At 43.9% G+C, this 18,569-nt stretch overlaps 1 protein-coding gene and 1 long non-coding RNA gene across 2 annotated transcripts in view; both read left to right on the top strand.

The window, feature by feature from the left end:
- Positions 1-7,294: 7,294 nt before the first annotated feature.
- On the top strand, positions 7,295-17,220 carry LOC144300791 (uncharacterized). The gene is made up of 4 exons (XR_013367569.1): positions 7,295-7,467; positions 13,052-14,993; positions 15,803-15,915; positions 16,933-17,220. It is a non-coding gene; the product is annotated as an uncharacterized LOC144300791 (long non-coding RNA).
- Positions 17,221-18,122: 902 nt separating this feature from the next.
- Positions 18,123-18,569, top strand: part of GPAM (glycerol-3-phosphate acyltransferase, mitochondrial) — a 62,304-nt gene continuing 61,857 nt past the window's right edge. Inside the window, exon 1 of the mRNA XM_077877637.1 lies at positions 18,123-18,298. The gene's annotated coding sequence lies outside the window, so the exon portion shown is untranslated. The remainder of the gene's footprint in view (positions 18,299-18,569) is intronic.

Consider the following 18,569-nt stretch of genomic DNA (forward strand, 5'->3'; position numbering starts at 1 on the left):
AAGCTATACAAAAATGCTAAGAGTTACTCAATTATTATCTCTGGGAGAACAGATTTCGTGAGATGAATATCTGTGTTCCCTCAAAATTCATGTTGAAATCCTAACCCCCACTTGATGGTATTAGGAGGTGAGGCCTTTGGAAGGAGATTGGTTGTGAGGGTGGAGCCCTCATGAATGGGATTGGTGTCCAGAGAGGACAGAGACTACCTTGGAGGCCATTAATCTCTCTACCATGGGGCTATGGTATGAGTGATCCATTTTATCAGGCATATTGTTGCTTGTTGGGAGGTGATACCATATTAAGTCTGAGGAGGTGGGTCTGGCCAGATGGGAGAGTCTTGAGTATCTTCTGCAGTAAGGAATGATACACTGGTTATTAGAAGATGAGGGTTCAAGAAGTCTCTGTCTTACCTCTCATGGTGTGGCCTTGGGAAATTCACCTAATCTTCCTTTGGCTTCAATTTATTGCTCAATAACATTTTCATTTTGAACTTCATCAGCAATTTCTGTTGGCCACCAGCCCTGGGGCTTATGAGGTTCCTTGCAAGTCAATGGACCATGTGCACGAGTCACATTGCAGCTCCCATGGGTGCTATTTCTGAAGCACATGGTGATGCTGTACTGATGAATAAGACATGCTGTTCAGTGAAAAGTGTGACTGAAGTCCAGTAGCTATTCATCAGTTCCCAGACTCTGCAAATAGAAAACTACTCACACATGGGGAGACAGTGAATTTATCTATAAATGGGGTTTAGAGCCACATGGGTGGATGGATCTTTCCGGCATAAAAATTCTTATTGAATGGAGGAGGAATGGGGAAGACTATTTTGTTTGTTGGTTGGCTGATGGGTTGAATTTTGTTTTTTAACAAAATTGTGAAGCATGGGTGGAGCTGTGTTTTGGGAAGGCCACTCTGGGGGTGGTAATGGTGGTGGTGGGGTATTCCTCAGACTTAGAGACTGACAGGCACATTGCTCTTGTCCCAGGTATCAGCAGCCTGACCTCCCTCATTTCCCTTAGTCTTTGATGAAAACTCCTCTGCTTCTTGGAGCCTTTTCTGGCCTCCCGAGCACCATGCCCGATCTCCTCTCACACACCACTCCTTCCCTGTGTCTTCTTCCCACACTTGGGTGTTCACCCTCATGAATATCACTACGAACATTCTATGTCCTTCTTCACAGACCCTCTCCCCCACCCCAGTAACAGCTGCATATGAACAGATTTTAACTTTGCTATTATAGTCCCAGCACCCAGAACATTTTATTTTAAAAATATTGATTAATAAATTTTTTCTTCGAGTGTAATGAGCATACAGTGTTATATTAGCTTCAGGTGTACAATGTAGTGATTCAGCAATTCTGTATGTTCCTCAGTGCTCATCATGACAAGTGCATTCTTCATCCCCTTCATCTATTTCACTCTACCTGCCTTCCCTCTGGTCGCCATCAGTTTCTTCTCTGGATTTAAGAGCAGGGTTTTTTTGTTCATCTCTTTTTTCCCTTTGTTTATTCACTTGTTTTATTTCTTAAATTCCCCATATGAGTGAAATTGTTTGCTATTTGTCTGACTCACTTTGTTCACTTGTCATTGTACCTATCACTCAAAACACTTGAGAAGGTGTCTCATAAATGATTGTTGGATGAATGAATGAACAAATGAGTGAATGAATGAGTGAATGGTGATGTGGGGGATGGGGACAGCCTATATTGTCCAGCTCATCCCACTCGCTGTCTGCCTTCTGGGCCAATCCCTGGAAAATTTCCATCTTGGGTACTCCTAGCCTCTGAAACTCCCATTTCCCTGCCCCCTCTCCTGCCCTCAGATCTCCAGATGTCTCTCACTGTTGCACAGAAATTAAACTCCTTTGACTCTGCATGCCCCACTTGAGGGTACCAGCCATCCTAGAGTTCAAGAGAAATCAAACTTAAAAGATCTTTGTTATTGTTCTGTATAGACTGCTTATCAGAGGCTGCAACAGAAGTATATCCAGGCAACAAGTGCACAGTGCCGATGACAGTGTCTGCATGCAGTAGGTGTGCAGGTGAATGCTGAGATTCAGCGGTGCCACGTCACCTCACAGCTCCCACCAGGAGCGAGGTGCTATACAAATGTCATATTTCAGAATCTGAACACACCCCACTCTACCTTCTTTTAGTTACTAAAATCTAGTCAGGGAAGGGGGAAGTAGAGTCCAGAGGCCCTGGGGTACACACAGATTAGATGGATCCTGACCCAACCCTCTATCACTCCAGGCCAGGCTCTGATGACATTTGCTTATAGCCAGGAAGGGGCTTGGCCAGAGGTGCTGACCCAGCACTGGGAAGGTGTATAAATATGCTAAGGTGGGCAGTGGCCTAATGTTGTTTTTGTTCAGGGCCTGAGCATTGAGGGTTCAAACAGAGGGATTGTTGGGCTCTAATTCTCTACTCACTTCCATCTTGCTGTGTAGCCTTGAATAATATTCCCTCTCTTTCTGAGCCTCTGGATTATCCTTTGCAAAGATGGAACACCAGCAAATTAGAATATCAAGTGGTTTTCAAAGGTTGGGCTACCGCTCGGCGCTCAGCGCTATTACAAGTGAGAGGTTCTGGATGGAAAAGTCTTTGTGTACAAACTTGTCTGAGACCTAAAGCAGAAGAGAGGGACAGCTGCACATCTGGGGTGTCAAGTTCTCAGGAAGACGTAGACATCTTTTGGCAAAGCTTCTGGCATTGATTGCTTCCTGTAGGTATTTAGGGTCTGGATGCACAGCTTAGCTGAGCTTGTTGGTTTTTATCTCTCCCTTGTCAGTAGGGGGATCTGGGAACTCATGTGAGGAAGCAGGACTCTATCCTTGGCTCCCTTCTCTACCCCCTCATTGGATCACCAGTTTGGAGAAATTGCATGTCCTAATTGCCTTCAAGCCACCCACCTATCTTCGTTCCCCTGGATACCACCCTAGTGTAGTCCCCTGGGTTCCTGCAATAGCCTCTTATCCTTCCCCTAAACCCAAGTTCTCCCCATGGCTTTCACCATCCCCCATGATAATCCTGCCTGCCCTTTATAACTGGCCACATGGAGTCACTTGCCCCACACTCTCTCTACCTCCCACCATTTGTACCTGCTGTTCTTGTGTCCAGAACCATCACCTTTGCCAGCTTATCTTAGGTAACTCCTAATTGATCTTTAGGCCTCTCTATTTGGGAGGCATTTTCACCTGCCGATTTCCCTGACCTATGGTCGCTGGCTCAGGCTGAGATTTCTCCTCTTATGCTAACTCTGCTTATCTAGAGCCATTTTCCTGGAATGATAGTTTGAGAAGGTTTTTGAGACCAAGGTTTGTGGGAGAGTGGCTTAAGATGTTTGCAGTGGGAGGAGTGAGTGTGTGCAGTGAAAGCTTGGCCATCCTGGTACAATCCTTCCCTCTCCGAGGTCTGGCCCACTCCTCCCCCACGAAAGCCTCTAAATGCTTCTGCTCCAGTGATCTTGCTTTCCTCAAATACCTTTCCGTAGAATCAGCACCATACAACTTGGCCCAGATTTCTTCCATAATTGTATTAGCCATTGTTTTTGGCTCTGGCCCTAGCCTGGAAGCTTCTAGAAAATAAGAAGCTTTTCATCAAATCCTCTATGTTCCCATCCAGCAAGACTGGAACATAGTTGCTGATGACTGGATGGCTGCATGCTACCCTTTGCTCTGGCTCACCAAATAGCCTGCTGATGGCCACTGGTCCTCCTCCCTACAGCCTCTGAGAGCCTATGCTTTTATTGCTATCTCTGCTGTTGCCTCCCTACACCATACTTTAGCTTCTTGTGTCTTCCTTCTTCTTGTCATTCCAGTCTCCTCCCAAATTAAATTCAAACGTCACCTCCTGAAAGACCCTTTCTCGCTACTCACTCTGTTCCCTTGTGACTCTCTAGAGCCAGACTTTGCTTCATATTCTTTGTGGCATGTGCCCATTTTCTGAAAGTATTTATTGATGTGTTATCTTTTTTCCTATTTTCTGTCTACCCTCCCCTATGTCCTCCAAATATAAGTTCCCTGAAGGCCATGTTTAATCTGTCTTGTTCTTACTATATCCTCAGGTAAAATACTCTTGTGAAGTGGACAGATGGATGAGTAAGTGAATACTCAAGGAATGGGCAGTCTGGCTTTGAGGTTGATCCAGTAGGAGAACCCTTTTACTAGATTATTAATTTCCCAGACCTCTGGGATTATGGCCTCTTGCTCTGCAAACTCAGGAGATTTATAGATGGCCTCTTGCTTTCTGGAAGAAAGCAAGAAAAAAAAAAAAAAAACAACTTTACAACACAAGGCAAAGAGAATGGCTCCTGGGTTGTATGTGGACCGGGCTCCCTGAAAGGCAGAGGAGCCATCGGCAGGCCACCTTTCTGCTCCCAGCTTCTCCAGCCTCCTGGGAAGAAAAGAGGCCATGAAAGGGCCCTTCCTGTGGCCATATTTGCTAGAAAATAAGGAGCCATGTTTCCCAGCTGAGTCACCGGGAAGGAACAAATACCCCTCTGTGGATCTCTGAGCCTTGGACTTGAGAATCCCCTGAAGAATGTTAAGGGGGTTTAATGTTTCTCAGCAGAAAGTGCTTTAGAAGAAGGGGAACTAGGGACAGAGGGAGGCATTTTCCTGTATCCTTTTTGGTCTTAACAAACAAGGCCTGTTCCCCAGGAGAATGTCTTGTTCTTTTTTTTTTTTTTTCTTGGCTGCAATTTTTATCCTCCAAGCCTATTGTCCAGTGTGTCAGTAGTGTATGCCTGAGGGTAGACGGCCGTCTTCTAGGTCCAGGTGGAGAACCACTTGCTCGTGGCTGCTGTGTGTTCCTAAGATTTCTTACTGGGATCAATTTGGAAAATGTCAAAAAACAGAAGGAAAAAAACCGAAAACAAACTATATTCCCAACACTCAGAGGCAACTCTCCAGGCTTTTGTTTCTCTCATATACATATTATTTTTTTCTCTTCTATGTATTTATGAAAATTTGGAACAGTTCATATACTGCTTTTTCATTTGACAGTGTATCATAAACAACCATGAATGTTCTTTAAGAAAACTTTTTTATTCCATGATTACAAGACAATATACTCTTGTTACAGAAAACTCAGAAATGAAATTTAAAAAAACTAGTGCAGAAAATATATTTTTAAAAACCTATCATTTCACCATTCAAGGATAATCACTATAAAAGGTGTACCTAACTACTCTTTAAAAATATAGTCTTAAAAACATAACTACATTTAAAAGCCGATTCTTAAAAAGATAAATACGGGGTATATCACACATTCAGTGAGGCCAGGGACATCATGTCTTATAATATGGCTATTTAAAATCGAATATAGTTCATATATTATAGGTTTAGTGAAACCTATATAATCACCTTCTCCCTTGCCTTTCTCTGCTATGAAGGCTGAAAAGTGAAAAATACCCAGCTTCCCTTGCAGCTAGGGATGGCCATACGTTTTCTTCTGGTCAATGAGATAAAGGCAGATACCCAAGGAAGGCTTCTCTTCCCAATTGAAAAATTATTAGCTTAAAAAGAGAAGAGAAGAGAAGAAGAAGAAGAAGAAGAAGAAGAAGAAGAAGAAGAAGAAGAAGAAGAAGAAGAAGATTTTTGCCATTTCTACTTTCCTTGTTTTGTCTTCTAAAACGTGGATATGATGCCTGGGGTACAGCAGCCATTTTGAAAACAAGAGGATAAAATCCACAAAGGACAGTACAGCGGGGAAATACAAACTGTTGATGATTTTCGTAACAACTTCTCCAGCTCTGAGTTGTCTCCCTTTGGAATTCTTTTTTTATTTTTTTTATTTTTTTTAGTTTTTTTTTTTTTTTTTTCAATTTTCATTTATTTATGATAGAGAGAGAGAGAGAGAGGCAGAGACACAGGCAGAGGGATAAGCAGGCTCCATGCACCGGGATGCCCGATGTGGGATTCGATCCCGGGTCTCCAGGATCGCGCCCTGGGCCAAAGGCAGGCGCCAAACTGCTGTGCCACCCAGGGATCCCTCCCTTTGGAATTCTTACTGAGTGAGAAAAAATATGCCCTGTACTAGTTTAAACTACTTTTTGTGAGTATTTTGTTACTTACAGCTGAATGCCTTTCTAACTGATTTGAGATGCATATGAAATCCAGCATTATTCATGTCTATCCCTTACCATTTTACACTCTATGTAAAATTACCAAATCTTACATCAGAACTTGGTGGATCTGTTTTGACAGTAATAGGCTTAATCCAACGAAGGACCTATTTCAGATGTTCATTTCAGTGTGAGTTCATAACATCTGGCTATTTTCACTCAATCATTTTTTAAAATATTGTATGTATGTATGTACTTATTTCAGAAAGAAAGAGAGAGAGAGCTTGAGCAGGGAGAGAGGCAGAGGGAGAAGGAGAGAGAGAGAATCTCAAGAAGACTCTTCACTGAGCATGGAGTGTGACACAGGGCTTGATCACAAGACCCAGAGATCACAAGACCTGAGCCAAAATTAAGAGTTAGACACTTAACAGCCTGAGCCACCCATGTGTTCCCTCACTCCATCATTTTGATGTAGGTTTATAACTTCTGTTCCTAAACCTTCTTCAGTGACCAACTCACATCTGGAAGTCAAGGTCTGAGCTTTATATTTCTGTGTATCAACATAATGCAGCATTTTGAGAGTTATAGACACTCAATTAATATTAGGGGTTTGATTGTAACTCTGAATTCTCGATTACAGAACATGTAAGAATTTCTGAGGCTATTGGTTTAGACAACTTTACAGGATCCACAAACACAAAATGATGCTTGTTTTTTTTTTTAAATGCTAAGCAGAATAGTTAAAATGATACATTTATACTGTTTTGCTTATGGAGTATTTTCAGCTGCCCATCATTCATCATTTCACTATTGTTAGTGACAACTTATCTCAGCCCAGTGGTAAGATTACCCTTTTGAAAGAGAGGTTGTATTTCAAAAGACCTGGAAATGATTAGTCAGGAGGCTTTGATACTGTTCATATCATCTCATGATTGCAAATGGAATGTGGTTAATTAGTTGCCCTATGCTCAGTGTACCCAGACCCTTGTAATTGAGGGGCTGGTGTGGTGTTCTTGCCTGTTGGAGCAAGGAGCCTCATAGTCAGATAGACAAAGAGGGAAGAGAGCAGTATGGTTGTCCAATGAGCCTTTGAAATAAATTGATTCAGACTGTTTGTGGTTTCAAAAGCCACCAGGTACTTGTCATGCAGTTCTCCTTGGTATGTAATTGGTCGTGGTTAGAGTGAGGGCAGGGATCTTGACCTCTGCTTGTCCACTTGCAGCAGCAGGATGAGAACCAACAGCTTAATGAATGTCATCAGCTCATGTCTTCATTTACCTGGCTCAACCCATCTTCTTCAGCTATGGAGATCAGCACAATGAAGAAAAAGTCACTCGAGACCATAGTCTTGTTGGCTTCTGTCCAATGGGTGGCCAGAGGGCCAGAAGCCAAGGACTCTTGGTGAGTGCAGGAGCTTATTGAGCTTTGGCCTCATATCCAATCAGGTGAGTCAATTGAGCAAGAGAAGAACCAGGACAGCCAATGGCTGAGCTCCAGGATGGAGAGATGCCAGAGGAGAAGGTAGAGCATGAGAGAGAGAGAGAGAGAGAGAGTGTGTACTCCAGGTTAGTTGGAAAGAGTTGAACAGAGAAACCATTGAGCTCTTTTATTCTCCTTCATTCTCCAAACTAATTTTCCCTAAGAAGCAAAATTTCAGGTTTAATGGACTGTCCCTTACAAAAATCACATTTATGAAAACACCGTGAAGTTATTTTTCCATGAGGAGACATTAGAAAAAGGTCCACAGGAAGCAAAGGAGGGAGACACTGTGTGGGTTAGGAAAGATCATAGATGTTTACACATAAAGAAATTTGGAGGTTGTTTGGGCCACCATTTGCCTTTACTGATGTGAAGAGGCCAAGAGAAGAAGAGTGGTGTGCCCAAGGTTGCATGGGTACAGGGTATAACCTGGCTTCTTTTCACCAGGCTTGGTGATCTTTTCCTATATTCTTTTTGTGTCTCCTTTTATATTTCTAATAGGAAATGACTGTCTATTCCCCTCAACCTCTGGGTTCTGACTCCTGTGCTCTGCAAGGCCCTTCTCCATTCCTCTCCCATCATTGGCCCATGAATGACCTTCTTTTTAGGGTCAGACCACCTGGTTGCAGAAGAGTGCATATGACCATACTGGGAATGTGCTGATGCTCAGCAATGTCAGCTGTCTGTCTTCTTCAGCAACCTCCGGCTTCTTGGGTAGAAAAAGCTATCAGGAAGCAACTAGAAACCCAAACTAGATGCTTTGTATGTACTAAACTAAATTGCAAACTGCTTGAAGGCTAGGACTTTCCTTAGTCTCTCCTGTAAATCCAGGGCTTAATATATAATTTGGCACATCATAGGTGTTCAATAAGAATTGTTGAAAAGAAATGAATGAGTGTCCACAGGCAAAATGGAATGATCTTCAGAGTAGTCAGAGGAGGTTCCCAGAGTAGGTGTAGCCTAAGCCAGGCTCCCAAAACATGGCTACTGGTAATTCCTTTATTTATTTATTAAATGTATTTAAAGAAGCATTTATTGGGCCAGGCATTCTTCTAAGTGGGGAAGGAATTGCCATTGTTTATGTAGAGGTTAGTTAAGGCTTCATTTATGAAGAGAGAAGTGTGTCCTGTTCTATGAGAGATCACAGTGCCGGATCCTACTAAGAATCTTCCTGCCCCCAACCCCTTGCTCCCTAGAACATTCTTTTTATTTTATTTCCCCCCATAGACATCCTGGTAGTGAATTGGGCTGGCTGGCTGACACACCTGGGAGGGTGAAATTGTGGAATGCAAAGGTGTGGCAGTGACACCTGGGCGACTCAGTGTCCTGAAGCTTTGAACCTCAGGCCCCAACTTTCCCTGGAGTCTTTTCTCCAGGAGCCAGTGGCCTTCAGGTGGCTTATCCAATGTGGGGCTCTCCTCCAGTATTTTGAAATTGTGGGCAAATTTGTGCCTGTGTAGCAGGAACCTGGATTCTGCATTCTAGATTAGAAGCTTAAATCTGTTCTAGGGCAGCATCCACCTGTTCTGGGAGATATCCCTGGGGACTTCCCTAGGAGGCAGCTGTGAAGTTGGCAAAGTCATCCTAAGGCACATGCTCCAACCTAAGCTTATAAATATTCTGCTTGATGACACAGAGGACTATGTGCATTCTGTGGAAATGATAATATTAACTAGTGTGAGGCTGTCATTTGGATATAAATAAAGAGGTGACCCTGGAGAGTGGGAAAGTTGGGGTGACCACAGTACATGTGCCTTTCCCATGGAGAAGATCCATGGATATCATCAGATTCTAAAATGGGTGGTTGATCCCAAATGGTGGAGTTGACCTATCCAGTGTGTATAAGGGAAGTTGGCTTCTTAGGGGCAGAGATGTACATTGTCAGTCCTGTAAAGGAAAAATCAATCTCCCATGTGTCTCCACTCTCAAAACTCATGACAACACCTCTTCACTTCTGACACACTTCTGTCCCACACATCAATTTGGTGACACCAGCTAGATGTCCTACAATGTAACTCTGTTCTGATACTCCCTGGCATTATTGTCAGATCCCACTGGTGAAGGGCGCAGTTCCACAACACTACCTACTTCAGACACCAATCCCGAATTCAAATTATCACCTCTATTTCTGACTGAATGGCTATAAATTAGAGGTTCCCATGACTCCCTCATCTGGTTCAATCAATTTGCTAAAGTGGCTCACAGAATTCAGGAAAAACAGTTTACTTACTAGATTATAGATTTATTATAAAAGATACAACTCAGAAAGAGCCAAGTGAAAGAGATGTTTAGGGCAAGGTGTGCGAGAAGGGGCGAGAAACTTCCATACCTTCTCTGAGTCTACTGTTCTACCAGCACCTTGGTGAGATCACCAACCTGGAAGCTCACCCAACCCAGTCCTGTGTTTCTGTGGAAGCCTTATTACATAGGCATGATTGATTAAACCATTAGCCATTGGTGATTGAACTTGAACCTCCAGCCTCTCCTCTCCCCAACCCCCCAACACCCTGGTTTGATTGCAAGGAGGAACTAAAGTTTCAACCAACTAATGGTAGCTCTCCCAGGCAACCAGTCCACCTCCTAGGGGCTTTCACCCCAAATACATCTGCTGTGTGGTTGAAAAGGGCTTATTAGGATTAATGAAAGACAACTTTATCTTTCATTGCCTTTTTGCTTCAGAAACTTCAAGAGTTTTAGGAACTCTGTGCCAGAAATGGGGATGAAGACCAAAACATACATTTCTTATAAATCACAGTATCACAAATCCTGTGTAGTTGTATATTTTACAGAAGGCTTTGATCTTTCTGCTGAACAAGTTGAGAGAAAATGTCAAGGTTGTCCTCCCAGAACGTAATGACAAAGCAGCTTCAAGGAGAGGCCAGTCAAAGGAGCACCTGGTGGTGCCCATGTGGGCTCTGCTTTGGACAGACCCTTGCTGAGAGGGCATCTAAGACAGCTGGCAACCCTGTTCTAGCACCTGTGTGGTTCCGCAGGGGAAAGGTGCAGACCTGTCTCATGCCTCCAGCCCAGGGCCAGAGAGCCCAGCCCATCTCCTGCCAGTGGAAAAATAGACATTTGTCTGTGCAAACTAAGATGGTGAAGCCCTACTTTCCATGAGATAGGAATAGGGCAATAGAAAATTCTGACCCAGTTGTTCCCGCTGCAGAAAATCATGATCATTTTGTATGCAATGATTTAATGTATTATTATTTAAATATTGTTTCAAATGGCTGGTTTTTAGCCCAGTACCGATACATTTTGCTTCGAAGAAGGGCAGTACACATTTTAAAACACTTTTATATATGTTGTCATGAAACACTGGCCTCAGTTCTCTCATTTAGGAGTCGTGAGGACTGAACAAGAGCTAGGGAAATGATAGACATGCCAGCTCAGCTTGATCTACAGCCCTGTGTTAAGAAGGATTCTGAGGCCACTGGTGAGTGCTATAGGAAGATGCTTCCTGATTGGTCAGCTCTGCCAGGAGTATAGGAGGAAGGGTGTTGGTACGTTAAGCCTCATAATGTTTATTATCTTTTCCAACCATGAGATTCCAGGACTCTAGGGTAAGGGTCAGCAAATTGCAGCCCTTGGACCCAATGCAGTCCACTACAAGTTTTCATTTAAATAAAATTTTGTTGAAACACAATTGCACTGCTTTTTCACATTATCTGTGGCAGCTTTTGCCTACATGGCAGCTGAGTAGCTGTGACAGACACCATAAGGCCCACAAAGCCTAAAATATTTACTATTTAGCTCTTTACAGATAGAGCTTGTCAATTTTGTTTTACGGTACTTAAGACACGTTTTAAAAAGGTGTACATCCAGGGAAGTAAGTGTTAACAATGATTAAGTAAGTCAGTTCATTTGATACAGACAACATTTATTTAACACTTCATGAAGCAGGCAGTCTCTGTTCCCAAGGGGCTGGAGAACTGCACAATGGTGTAGAAGGGTGAAGAATAAGGTATAAGGAAGGGACAAATAGAAAATGAATAAAGAACAAGAAAGTAAGTGTAGAGCCCAGAGGTAACTTCACACTTGGGGATTGGCTGAGTGGATATACTACATTGCTGGCTGAGCAGAGCATTTACAGGGAAATGAACTTTATTGAAGATTTGGTTTCCTGCTGTGGCACCTGGGAACATCTCCAACTGGGGCCTAGAAATGTCTTTCAACCTTAGGAAGACCTTAGTAGCTTTATTAAGCAAGTGAGGCACCCCGAAGGAGAGGACCTTGCTCAATATCATAATGCCATGTACAACTACCTAGGTGTCCCATGGGGCGCTGATTCATTCCACTGCAACTCGTGGGCTTCACAGAAGAGAACATCTTCATTCAGGGCAGAATTTATTTAATTGGTTCTAGGGTAAGAATTTCACACCATGTTTTCAAATGTAACCTGGGAAGCCAATGATTTTTTGTTTGTTTGTTTATTTATGTGCAAGAAAGGGAGCATGGAAGTCCCTGCCTATTGGTGGAGTTCAGGCACTTTGGTTGTTCAACAGTTTGGGTTCTCCAAGAAGTAGGTACTGAAACAGGAGTAGGCAGGCAAGAGATTTATTGAGGGAAATGCTTTTGAAGGATACAGAGGGAGAGGGCAGAAGCAGGTAGGCCTTGGACCATAATGTTGGTCTGAGCCCTGTGAAGGGAGAGAAAGGGAGGAAAGAAGAGCCTCAGACCCCATGGCAGCTCCAAGAATGTCTTATCTGGGCTGATGGAGCAACGTTGCATGGGCAGAAAAAGATTGGCTCAGACCCCTATCATGCCCAGCCATTGATCAACAGGAACCTATGGAAATGTGGCCTTGGCTGAAATGTGTAGTGGATTTTTAGGGGCAGCATCTAGAGGATGTTTGCCAACTATGCTCCTGTAGCAGGTTCTCTTGAAGAGGACGCTGGGGAGTACATCTCTATGATGCTACAGCATGCATTGTTTGCCTGCACACCCTTGCCAGGGTCTGTGCCAGGCCTGGAAGCTATGAGGATCTAAGGAACATTGTTCCCATCACCAGGGAGCTCATGATCTAACCAGGAAGATCAATTTGCACACCTGGACAAGGGAATGTGCATCAAATCATGGCACAGGCAATAATAAAAGGAGAATGACAGCAGCCTGAGATTGGCAGGAACAATGTGTGGTAGTGGTTCAAAGAGGCATCCTTGGAGGAGAGCTTGGAATGTTCTCATTAGGCATTACGACGGGCATGTGTGCTGGGTGTTCTGCATCATTTTCAGCCTTGCCCACGCCCACGGGTTGCCTCCACCTATTCAGCATTCACTGAGTATCTAACCAAGTACTAGGCTCCATGCCAGCTACTGTGATTATGTGGGTCCCTGGTCACAAACAAGCTCATGATATAGAGGGGCCTCACAGACACGGATGAGTCATTCAAAAAAAAAATCTACGGAAATATGTGTGGGTTTGTGTGGGATTCCTAATGACTGGAATCCAGCTACTATTCACAGTGAGACACAAACAATGGGCAATTTCTGGTTTCTGTTCCTAGGGCTTCCAGGGTGGTGCCCGGAGATCTGTGTGGTTATGATGTACCTGGAGACTTCCGATAAAAGTGTCCTCTGACCACACTTTAATGACTCTAGGGAGGCAAGAGAGAGAAACCCACAAGCCACTTGGAGGTTTGGCTGTTACAGTCTATTTAGAAACTTTGGTAACTGTAAAAAAGTATTAGCAAGTAAATATATGTGAATATGTATTTTGTTTACGGTATGGGGCAAAAACTGGCAGCCATAGGCTGAATTATCTTGAAAATCTGTGGAGATCTTTTTGGCCTGAACAGTTGCCAAATTCTAAAAAAAATTGGAGGTTTCCATAAAAGTCATCTTTCCTGTCTCTCATGAAGATAAAGAGCCCTGACAACACAGCCTACATTTTCCATGCAATGTTTGGCTGGAGATGGTAGATGCCCTTAGATGGGTTATGTACGCCCCATTTGACGTCAGCCCCCGCTACTCCCTATTAATTACACCTAACCCATTTTTCTCATTTATATTACCTGCCTGGTGCTAAGATGCTTTTGGATTTGTGATACATTGGACAGACTCCCCAATTCAATTGGCAAGTGTGTTTGTCTCTGTGTGGTTCTGCCCTTAAGTAGTGCAGACTGAGCCCAAATGGAAAAGGGTTTTTATCTGGCCACGACACAGCCATCAATGGTATGGATCACTGGGCACCTCCATTAACAGAAGTTTGCACAGATCTTCTCTGGGTTGAAAGACTCATCCCAGGACCAGGTACTCAGAAAATGCCTGCAGTAGGAAGATTTACCTGGTCACAGGAGCCAATTTCTCTACTTAAGACTATCATCAACCAACTATTTAAGGACAAACTTTGACATAGCCTTAAGGAAATTAAAGTTAAAGCTACTATTCTCTGAAGGCAACAGAACTCATAGAGTCAAAAACAAGGAAACACACACGCAGATATGTACATAGATATTCTCACAGATATGTATGATATGGATCTAGATGCACATATGTATTAACATACACATGATTTGGGGAATGCCGGAGAAATCACTGAACGGAGAATGGGAATAAGCGGTAGTTTGTGAGAAACAGAAAGGAAATGAATCTAAAAACTCTCTGTGTTTTAAAGGTTTATTTATTTATTTAAGAGAGAGAGAGAGCGCGCACATGTGCACACGTGCGAGTGCGTGAATGGGCAGAGAGGCAGAGGGAGAGAATCTTCAAGCAGACTCCCCAGTGGTCATGGAGCCTAACTTGGGCTCAATCTCACAACCCATGAGATCACAACCTGAGCCGACACTGAGAGTCAGACACCTAACTGATTGAGCCGCCCAGGTGCCCCTAAGAATAGGAATAAGAGAATAAGAATTCTCTTATGAGTGCTAACATGAAATCACAGGAAGATAGGTTTTGGAGTCAGATGGCCTCAGGTTTAAGTCCCAACTGCACCACATGCTAACTGTGTGACCTCAAGCATTTTAGTTAACTTCTCTGAGCTCTACTATTTCATTCTCTGAAATGGGTGTACATATTCCTACCCTTTGGGTTTTCATGGGCCTGGCCTATGGTAGGTGCCAAAAGATATTGTTTCTTTTCACCAACTTGAACCTACTGCCTTGTTTTGCACCCCGATGCCCAATACTCTCTGGGACTCTGAAGTGGGAGCAGATCTAAAGATACCCTTTCCTTTTCCATAAGTGGATCTTGTAGCTAGCTCAGAGATATGAGGGACCTGGTACTAGCTTGGGACTGCTTCGTATTCTTAGAGTATTTTCTAATCAACTTTTTCTGGTTTTCCTGGTGCATACTGTATTCTGCGAGTAATGGGCCCAAGAAAACCCATGCAGGTGGCATGATCTGGATGCAATGGGTCAAGATCCAGGAGCCCATGAGATACCTGGCTGGTTCCAGACTTCTGGTACTTTCACACCCCTCTGCCCACTCCATGATTCCTACTCTCAGGTAAGGAGCACTTTGCACCGGAATCTCCACTTCAGAGGTGAGCTGTGGCCATGCCCATCACTTGTGCTCTCCTGGCCCACGAGACCGCCCTTCCCCCATGGGGAGTTTTGCCCTCCTGCTCCCAGGAGGATCCCTCATGGGTGGTGCTCACCAGGTCTGTGCTCTTTGGTTGGGGCTGGACCGGTGATAAGAAGCTGGGTGGGCTCTGTACTCTAATACCACACTTGCTATCCCTGGTTAATGTTTTTCTCACATCATTCCACCTGGAGCATCTGTTTGTATTGTTTATCAAACCTTAGGGTTTGGATGAAACATTGTTGGCCATGGGACAAGCTGGGAACATGGCCAGCCTTTGAACAGGACTCTCCCCACATTCTGTTACCCTTGGCTCTTCTCTTTATAGCCATCTTTCACTGCATCTTCAGACTTTCATGTTCCCTAATTTCCTGTGATGCCCAGTACCTTCCTCACCTTGGTCTTCCCTCACCTGCTGTGCCTCCTATGGGTTACCCTTCCTCCCACCTGAACATCCGAGACCTCAACTGCTCTCAGTTAAATGTTAGCAATAGAGCAAGCTGATCTAGCCCGTGTTTGGGAATCACATAACTGCCTTTCAATTGTTAATGTGTGGTTTACTAGGTTTGTGTCCTTAGAAAAAGTATGTAATCTTTCTGGGCTGAATGTACACATTTTTAAAATGTGAATGCTAACCTCTATTTGTCGGTCTAACTGCCATTTTCTCCATAAATAATAGTGAAGTTCTTTTATTTCTTTCTTCTTCTTTCTCATTGAACTACACATCCTGGAAGCCAAGGCTGAGTCTGCAAGAGAAGATTAAAGATCTGTTTTGTGTGTGACGAGCTGAAGTAGAAAAAATCATAGGACTTAATTCTGGCTTCAATTTTCAGATGGGTGATTTTTGGCAAGTTACTGAAACTTTCTAATTTTTTTTATGGTGTCATCTTTAAAATGATAATAAAAATAATATCTCCCTCATGCCTATGATTGTGGGGACCCTTACACGAGAGGGAATGTGTGATGGTGCTTCTACATGGTAAAAATCTATGCAAACATCAGACTCAGTTGCTGCTATGATATTCTAACTTCTGCCCGGAGAGAAGCCCTTTGAAGGCTAGCTCTCGCACCTGCTTTGCTGCCTTCTTGCTTTTCTGCTATGGGGTTGTGAATTTGTGGATAAAGGGGAGTGGAGACTGGTACATGAATGTCCATGACAGCATTATTCAAAACAACAAAAATGTGGAAACCATCCAAATGAACACCAAGCAGTGAATGGATAAACAAATTGCAGTATATTTTCACAATGGAATATTATTAGCAATAAAAAGGAATGGAGTGAACCTTGAAAACATTATGCTAAATGAAAGAGGTCAGTCGCAAAGGCCACATAGTATATGATTCCATTTAAATGAAATGTCCAGAATAGGCAAATCCACAGGAGACACCACGTGGATGAGTGGTTCCCTAGAATGGGTAGAGGTGGGGGTGGGGGGGTGGAGCAAACAGGAAGAGGTTTCTTTCCTGGGTGCTGAAAAGTTCTAAGGGGATCCCTGGGTGGCGCAGCAGTTTGGCGCCGGCCTTTGGCCCAGGGCGCGATCCTGGAAACCCGGGATCGAATCCCACGTCAGGCTCCCGGTGCATGGAGCCTGCTTCTCCCTCTGCCTATGTCTCTGCCTCTCTCTCTCTCTCTGTGTGACTATCATAAATAAATAAAAATTAAAAAAATAAAATAAAAAAAATAAAATTGACTCTGCTGATGGCCACACAACTGTGTGAAGATGCTAGAAATTGTTGAATTATATCATTTAAATGGGTGAGTTGTACGGTATGTAAATTATATCTTAAGGAGGCTACTTTATATATAAGTATATATATTTTTCAAGTGGGGATACAATCTTGCTTTTCTTCTTTTTCCCCCTAGTTGGAGCCCTACAGGGAACCCACTGACTTGAGTCCACTTCTCGTCCATCGTTACTGGTTTTCCGCTGCTCCCTTTGGACAGGCCCAAACCGTCTGTGACAAGTTGCCTTCACTGGCCCCTTCCTTTGGCCTGACTGCACAAAGGACTCTAATGAACTTCTGCCTCCTGTGCTGTAACCGTTTCATGAGGGCAGGGGACTCACCTTGGTGCTCCTTCCCAAGCCCACTCCGCCATCCCCACCCCAGGGATTACCTTAGTCCCTGATACAGTAGAAGCAAAATAAATCTGTTGAACAAATGGTTGATGGAGAGGTTGGAGTGGGGATAAGGGGAAATGACTGCTACTGGGAAGGGGTTTCTTTCTGATGTCACTTGAAATGTCCTAAAATTGATTCTGCTGATGGCTGTTATTCGCCTAAAAAAGGGGTTCTGAGATTCCTTCATAGAAGAGTTCTACTGTATCAATACCATTATCCATTCTCAGGCCTGTTTAGCTGCCAACGCCCACCCTCCTCATGATGCTCCTGTGGCATCATCTCACTGACAGTGTGAGGGGGAGAGTGATTGGGAAGGATGAGGGATATAGAGAAGTTAAAGTCACTGCCAAGGAAGGACCCAAGGAAAGGCATGTAAAGCATCTCCAACATGTGAGAACAAGTCACTAGGGTCTCCATGACTTCTTCAGGGTCGCAGTCAATAAGTTGTTCATCTGGTGCCAAATACACTCACCCCTACTCCCCTACCCTCTCACGACCCAGCGCTGCTCAGCCCCACTCAGGCTTGGTTTCTTAGGAGCAGTGAGAGCTCTCTTGGCATCATGGAAGCATCCAGACTGGGAGCTGAGTGCCCCCACGTGATTTCTCAGGATACTTAGCTGCAGCCCCTGGGTCGGGCTCCTCTACTGAGAATGAGGCTCCTGAGCTCAAAGCTTCACTCCCAAGTCAGAAAATCCCCACCAGGCAAAGCCAAGAAGACACCACTTGCAGCATCATTAAATTATAACGAGGCCTGAAACTCACTCCAGAAGCCTGGGTCTGTTTGTCCTTGCGGTCGGAAGGAAGCAGGTGATTGGCTGGCCGAGCTCGGCCTAGCAGGCCTTATCTCTGGCTGGTTATTATTTGATTAAAGAGGCTTCCTCCTCCTGTGGTGTTTCAAAACTGTGCTGGGAGAGGTTTGCTGCTGCCTGGGGAGTTTTTCTGAGGTTACTCCCGAGCACCCAAAGTCCTTCGGTCTGCAGCCATACAGACACCCAGAGAAGCTACAGACAGGCAGAGGCTATTTTCTGATGAGTCTTCATCAGCTTTGCTAATCAGCTGGTTGAAAATAATCCCTCAAACACTACAGAGTCAAGGATACAGGTATTACAGGTAACTTTTTTTTTTTTTGCGGGGGGAGGTCTAATTTCCTAGAATGTCATGATATTTGAAATGGGGGGTAGGGTGGAGCTTTGGGCCCCAGAGTAGAAAACAGGAGAGGCAGAGAAAGTGGAAAAAGAAAGTGCAAGAAAAAAAGACTCAGAATCTTGGAATTCTACAGAAAGGCAAAGCCAAGATGTGAGTTATTTGCAGCTGGAAAGAGGTGTGAGCATGATTGCATCACTGGCATTTGAGTGTTTTGTTCCCTATGAAGTCCTTCCTG

The sequence above is a fragment of the Canis aureus genome, chromosome 29 (genome assembly GCF_053574225.1).
Source record: "Canis aureus isolate CA01 chromosome 29, VMU_Caureus_v.1.0, whole genome shotgun sequence".
Taxonomy (NCBI): Eukaryota; Metazoa; Chordata; class Mammalia; order Carnivora; family Canidae; genus Canis; species Canis aureus.